This window comes from Corylus avellana, chromosome 11 (assembly GCF_965113065.1).
Source record: "Corylus avellana chromosome 11, dhCorAvel1.hap1.2, whole genome shotgun sequence".
NCBI lineage: Eukaryota > Viridiplantae > Streptophyta > Magnoliopsida > Fagales > Betulaceae > Corylus > Corylus avellana.
Window position 1 is genome coordinate 8,352,918 of NC_142500.1, and position 6,000 is coordinate 8,358,917.

General features: G+C 38.2%; 1 pseudogene; it reads left to right on the forward strand.

Moving 5' to 3' along the window:
- LOC148583060 (uncharacterized) overlaps positions 1-5,296 on the forward strand; it is a 29,497-nt pseudogene extending 24,201 nt beyond the window's left edge.
- Positions 5,297-6,000: the final 704 nt, after the last annotated feature.

Consider the following 6,000-nt stretch of genomic DNA (forward strand, 5'->3'; position numbering starts at 1 on the left):
AGAAACAGAGAAATCAAAGGCATCCTTGAAAGGACAGTCAACCCCAATAGGAAGGATTGGTCACTACGCTTGAACGATGTACTATGGGCTTACAAGACTGCTCACAAGACACCTATCGGTATGTCTCCATATCGATTGGTTTTTGGGAAAGCATGCCATCTACCAGTGGAATTGGAACACAAAGCATATTGGGCCATCAAGAAGTTTAACTTCGATATGAAGCAAGCTGGCGACACAAGGAAGCTCCAACTAAATGAATTGGAGGAATTAAGGCGTGATGCATATGAGAATGCCAAACTCTACAAGGACAGAACCAAAGCATTCCATGACAAACAACTGATCAGGAAGGAGTTTCAAGAAGGACAGAAGGTTTTGATCTATAATTCAAGATTGAAACTCTTCCCTGGAAAGCTTAAATCAAGATGGTCTGGGCCCTGCATTGTTAGCCAAGTATTACCTTATGGAGCCTTGGAAATTCACGACCCTCAAACCGACCGATCATTCAAGGTCAATGGACACAAAGTCAAGCCATATCTTGAAGTAAATTTAGTACCAAGAGATGAAGATTTGGCACTCCACTCCATCCAAAATGGAGCATCCACTTCTGGACAACACTGAGAGAGGACCACAGTCTGGCTGAAGACGTAAAACTTAGTGCTCATGGGAGGCACCCCATAGCATATCCTTTTATTTTGTTGTTTGAGTTATATTTTGTTGTGTTTTCATTTGTGTTTAGTATTTTAGGTGTTTTTGGTATTTTGTCATTTCTTTTCCATTATGTTACTGTGATCGATCGCACCACACATGCGATCGAGCGCAGGTCTCCATCTGTGAGACTGCCACACTCTAATAGTGCAATCAAATGCACAATATGTGCGATCGAGCGCACCTGGCAGCATCTCCTAGTTATTTTTGTTTTCATTCATTTTAGTGTTGATGCTTTTCACTTGTTTGTGTGTTTGATTATTTTGCAGGGGCAAGTGTGCTTCAATTCAAGTTTGGGGTTGTGCTACGAGCCATGCTTTCCACGACTATGTCCACCATCTCCCGGGTACATTCTTTCCTTAATTTAGACACATTGGGGACAATGTGTCATTTAAGTTTGGGGGTATGGGCACACATGTTCACACACACTATGTCCCAATTTCATGTTGGTTGTTTTGTGTGTTGTTTGAAAAAAAAAATAATAATAATAATATAAATAAAATATAAATAAAAAATAAAAAATAAAAAAATATTTATGCATGTTCTTGTTGCTCAAAAAAATTTAGGTTGATCTAGAAAGAATTGTGGCTTGAATTCATCAGTGAGCTTAAAATTTTGAACACATGATCAGATGAGTGAATCTGTTAGTTTGGTTACTTGCTTAGGCCAGTTGAAAAATCACATGTTTGATCTAATCACACAGGCACATTAGCACATAATTTGTGATGTATGACATGAAGTCTAATATGTGTGTTTCTGCATCTTCGAAGAAATTGGATGACTTATTAGATGACACCATGGCGTATACAATAAAAAAAAAAAAAAAAAAAAAAGGTGAAATAAATGATCATTGATGGCTTCTCACTGAGTAACTGGACCTCTTGTTTCAAATCACTGAGTGGTCACGTCAAAAGGTGAAAAATTTGGATTTGATCATTGTCATGGTTAGTTGGTTTTGTAGCCTTTTTGACTCGAGTAGTAGGTCCTTAGGGGTGTCTCTACACCTAATGCCCTAAAACCCCCTGGTTTGGGAGCCACTGACTTAACACTCACTACAAGGGTCAATTAGAAAGCTTAAGAGAACCAACATTGCACAACCTGACCAAAAAAAAAAAAAAGAGAGAAGAAATATGCCTTATGTCATTCTAATAGGAATTTCAGTAAATTTTGAGATTTGGAAACATTTACATATTGGAAAGATTTGGAAGCCTCATAATTTTGTGCTAATTCACTTTACCACTGTTTTCAAACTTGTGATATTTTAGCATGTCCTTTGTAAGTAATTGCACTTTGAGATTCCAATTCATTATGAAGATGGAGTTCATCTTTTTATGCTTGCTAATGAATAAAAATCATGATCTTGAAGTGATGCTTTAATTCTTGGGATGACATGAACTGTGCATGATGTTTGTGGGTAACATTTCTGGAAAACCCTCACGAGACTTCACTCGTCCACTAGAGAATTCCTAGTGGTTTAAAAGGCTTGTTGCATACGCTAAATGCAATCGTACATCCCACGAAAGATGGATTTATCTATTGTTTTTTGTTTTTCCATTCCTGTTTTGTTTTGTACTGCTAAGGGACTAGCAATATGCAAGTTTGGGGGTGTGATAAGCGCTAAAATATTCATATTTTCAGCCCTTATCTTACATGTTTTAATCCTTTGGTTTTGGTTAATTAGGTCATTTTACTTCCTTTTTGTGTTTTTGATGTTTTTACAATCTTTTGGAAGAAAGTGAAGTAAAACTGGGTGATTTGGGCTCAAAAAGAGAATATGGGAAAATTGGAGCTTCCTGGTATTGCGATTAATCGCGGGTACCTACGATCGAGCGCAATACCAGAGGAGATGCTGCACAAGATAGGCCAGGAGCGATCTAGCGCAAGCAAAAGAGCCATCGATCGCAGATGTGCGATCGAGCGCACACGGGCTACGATCGAGCGCACCCGTGCGCAGGAGGCATTCCAAGTGGCGGCTGCAATGTCCCAATTTCCATATTAGGGTTTTTCAAAGTCCAAATTGTAATAGGACTAAAACCCTGTGAAAACCCTAAGGTTTACTACTTTTCCAAGGACTTCTAAAGCCTATAAATAGACTCTTAAGCCTTTAGAATAGGGAGGCTTGGAGAAGGGAGAAGAATAGGAGCTCTCAAGTCAAATCTCGGATTTATTCTTTCTTTTCTTTTATTTTATTTTATGAAGATGTTTAACATCAACTCTATGTGTAGCTAATTTATTTAGTAGGGCTAGATTGAAGCCCTAATTATGTTAAATTAATATTTCAATATTGGCGCCTTGTGATGATCATGTTGTGCTATTTAACTTGATTAATACCTGCTTGCATGAATTCCTCATATGTGTATGCCTGATCAACATGTGCATGTGGTATGGACTTGTTAGTTAGATCAATTTGGATGGCCGAGTCCTGGGTTTAACTTAAGTAACAAAAGAATCCACACCGCAATTCTTGGGTTAATCAACATAGGGAACTAGGAGTATGTATCCATGCCCTAGGCCTTGTGTGTTTGTCGATTTCCATAGAACATATGCTTTTCTAAAGAACAACTTAGTATAGACATGCTAAATCCTTTAGGAAAGAAAAGAATTAGAGCATGGACCAAGTGGCTAATTCGTTGCTTAGGGAAATCAATAGCTTAAGGCGTTAGAGTTTAACCCTTAGGTTGGCAAACATTAAATTTGCATAACTTGATCAAAGCATTGGCATATTGTTATATTAATTGAGCATAATTAATGGTGGATATCAAAGCCCTACCCTTTATTATCATCTCATCAATAATCAATCTTAGTTTACTTTTGCTTAAGGAATTTATTTTTAAATATAAATTCAGCAATCCTCGTGGGAATGATCCTGTACTTGCACCATATACTACTCTGTTGACCTAGTGCACTTGCAGGTAAAACGTACAATTATTTACCTATTAATTTAGGTATATTTTTGCACAACAAGTTTTTGTGGGTATATTTAGGTAAAAATATACCTAAATTATTTACCAACTACTCCAGGAAAAATTGGGATGGTTACGCCATCCTGGATTGTAGGTATTGGTAAAAATATACCAAGTCCTATTAATTTAGGTATATTTTTACCAATACCCGTTTGATCAAAAAACGGAGATTGAAGAATAGGTGTAGGACATGCTGAACAGGGGAGTAATTCGTCCCTCAGACAGCACGTATTCATCACCTGTTTTGTTAGTCAAAAAAGGAGACAACATATGGAGAATGTGTGTTGACTACTGAGAACTTAATAAAATCACCATTAAAGACAAGTTCCCAATACCGGTCATAGATGAGCGCCTAGATGAATTACATGGGGCCAAATTTTTTACAAAACTGGACTTGTGTTCCGGGTATCATTAGGTGCAGGTAGAAGAAGAAGATATTGCCAAAACGGCATTCCTCACTCATCATGGGCACTATGAATTCCTTGTCATGCCTTTTGGATTAACAAACGCGCCCTCCACATTTCAAGCTCTTTTGAATGAGGTATTTAGCGATTTCCTTCGCAAATATGTGTTAGTCTTTTTTGACGATATACTGATTTATAGTATAAACTGGGCACAACATTTGGAACATGTGAAAACTGTGTTAGGAATAATAGCCCAGCACCAACTATACTTTAGATGAAGTAAGTGCATATTCGGGCAACTAGAGATTCAATACTTAGGGCACGTCATATCTTCCAAGGGCATGGGCGTGGACCCAGAGAACGTAGTAGCAATGAGGAAGTCGCCCAAACCAGAAAATATCAAGGCCATGCGGGGTTCTTAGGCCTCACAGGGTATTACCGACGTTTTATTTAGGATTATGGCAAGATTGCAGCCAGGCACCAGTCCTCGCCTTACCTGACTTTACCAAGGAGTTTGTGGTAGAGTGTGATGCATTCAGAGTGGGAATAGGAGCTGTCTTACATCAAGGTAGACCTATCACATTTCTCAGCCAAGCGTTGCAGGGACAACAACTCCCTTTGTCTACATACGAAAAGGAGATTTTGGCTTTAGTTTTGGTGGTGCAAAAATGGCGCCCCTATCTCCTTGGAAGGCATTTTGTGGTGAGATCAGACCAATGCAGTTTGAAGTATTTGTGGTCCCAAAAAATTTCCACAACAGCCCAGCAAAAATGGTTATACAAACTAATGGGCTTCGATTTCTCAATCGAGTACACGAAAGGGAAGGAAAACATTGTTGCAGATGCCCTATCCAGGAGGGATGAACAGCACGGTCATACAAGGCTACCTCTAGTAACGGAAGAAGACAAGCAAAACAAAGGGACCCTGGTGGCCATATCATGCCCCCTCACCCCGAAGTGGTTAGATGTCATCAAAGATGAAGTAAACATTACTGGAAAACTGCAAGAGCTAGTCAAGAAGATTGAGGATGGGGAGGCCTTAGCGCCATGGCAGTACAAGGGGGGAGTGTTGTTCTACAAAGATTGGTTGTATCTTCCTGAAAAATCCTCTCTATACTTACCATCATGGAGCAAATTCATGGAGGGTTTCATGAAGGGTACCACAAAACCTTTCAACGAATCCGAGCTAACTTTTATTGGGGGAGAGCCAACGCCACAAGGTTGAGAGATTTTTGATAAATGCCAAAATATTCATAGTTTAGCCCTTAATTTATATTTGTTAATTCCTTAGTTTTGTTAGTTTGTGCAATTTTCTTTCATTTTTGTATTTTCTTTATTTTATAGGTCATGGAAGAAAAGAAAGTGTTACCGGAAAAGTTCCAAGCTTAAAGGGCAAATTGGGAAGAACTAGAAGATATGGTTAAGCTTAACCAATCATAATAGATGACCTATAAGATGTAGTTAAGTTTAATCAAATAAATGAAAGGATTAAATCAAAATTTCTCAAATTGGAGTCAAAATCGGATTGGATTCAAATTTGAATTCTGCTCATGTCTCGGTATTTTTACCATAACTTTTAGCTCAAATATCCGAGTAAGGTGATTGCAGCGGCATTGGAAATCTAACTCAAAATAATACAAATCATTGTGAAATATCATTTTCCTAATTCGGACGTGCGCTATGCCAAAATAGTCCCGCAAGATAAGAACGCAAATCTGGATAAATCCTATTCCGATTTGGACTTAAGTTGTCTTTATCCTAATTGGACTAGGAGGCTGGACTCCGAATTTCCTTGGATTACTAGGGCTTCTAGGACTCTCCTAAGAGTATTCCCAGTAGCTTCCTCATCATTTTTCCTACATTTAAGGATCTGTTAACTGCTTAAATATTCATATTTTTAGCCCTTAACTTACATGTTTTAATCATTTA